Raw genomic sequence first — 1,226 nt, 5'->3', positions numbered from 1 at the left:
TAAGGAAGCAAAAATAAAAAGTCACACCGGGAGAGGTATTTGCCACACATCCATCTGATAAAGGATTCATATCTGACAGAATGTTCACAAGCAGTAATAAGTGAGAAATTTCCATGGGAGCTACACAAAAGGACATATCCAAATAGTCAATAAACATTTAAGTTGTCTAGCTTTGCTAATCACCACAAGAATGCTAAATGAATCAGTGGGGTTTTGTGTATCACATATACACAAAGCTATGAATGATTAAAATCAAACAGCCTGATGTCATCAAGTGTTGAGAATACAGAATCCCTATGTCCTATTGGTAAGAAAGTCTATTAACATTGACTAACAGTATTTACTATAGCTCCAATTGCAGAACTATAAACTCATTCACATATCACTGCTTGGCCTTTTGGCTAAGATCAAGCGTAGTATCTGTTCTCGTGTAGCATTTACAACAGCCAAGGATTTGAATTTTTGATGCATTTAAACCTTGTCAAATATGAAGTCACACAGAATTTAAACTCAGGACTGCCTACAATATAAATCTAGACTCCTGACCACAGTCTAGCATTTTTGCAAAACAACCAGAGCTTACCAGGGAGTGTGCATCAGGAAGACCGCTGGTTCCACATAAGCTGTCAGTCCTGCCAGGATGATGCAGAAGCCCCGCTTCTTAGGGCCACTGTGTTGTCACAACCCGCCCCCCCGCCACGTGTCCCTAAGCCCCCATTTGTGAGCACGTCATGAAGAGGGAGGGTGAGTCATCTCAATGCAGGGCAAGTAGGCAAACCCCTTAATTCCCTCCTCTCCTCCCCCACCTGTCCACTCCCATCAGCATCTTCCCTGTGGGACTCAGGAGGCTTCTCCACCCTGCGCCTGCAGCCTATCTCTCAGCACCTCACGAAGTGGCTCTGATGCAGCTCCCAGGATACAGCCTCAGGCAGCAGCTGGTCAAAAAACTGCCCCTTCAGCCAATTCTTACAAAGAACTTCTGAAGCCTAAGACTTAGTTATAGGACTCAGGTAGGTTTACCAAGTTTTGATAGCCTCAGGCTTATTACTTACATTGTCAGCCACTGTTCGAATTTTGAGCTACTTGGGAAGGTCACAGTTCCTCTTAGACTCAAGTGTGAACTGCTCATTATCCCACCTTCAACCCAGCACCTACCTCCTGAAGGTGTATATACTCAGGCTGACACTTGCTTCTTGGGAAATTTCAGTTTGAGGATTCTGCCAATC

The 1,226-nt window shown here is 44.3% G+C and overlaps 1 pseudogene; it reads left to right on the top strand.

Annotated features, from left to right (window-relative positions):
* The first annotated feature begins 381 nt into the window (after positions 1-381).
* On the top strand, positions 382-552 carry LOC118759390 (U2 spliceosomal RNA; annotated as a pseudogene).
* Positions 553-1,226: the final 674 nt, after the last annotated feature.

Source organism: Ochotona princeps, chromosome 6, assembly GCF_030435755.1.
Source record: "Ochotona princeps isolate mOchPri1 chromosome 6, mOchPri1.hap1, whole genome shotgun sequence".
NCBI classification, from domain to species: Eukaryota; Metazoa; Chordata; class Mammalia; order Lagomorpha; family Ochotonidae; genus Ochotona; species Ochotona princeps.
Note: the sequence above shows the minus strand (reverse complement) of the source record. Positions and strands in the feature narration are given on the sequence as shown.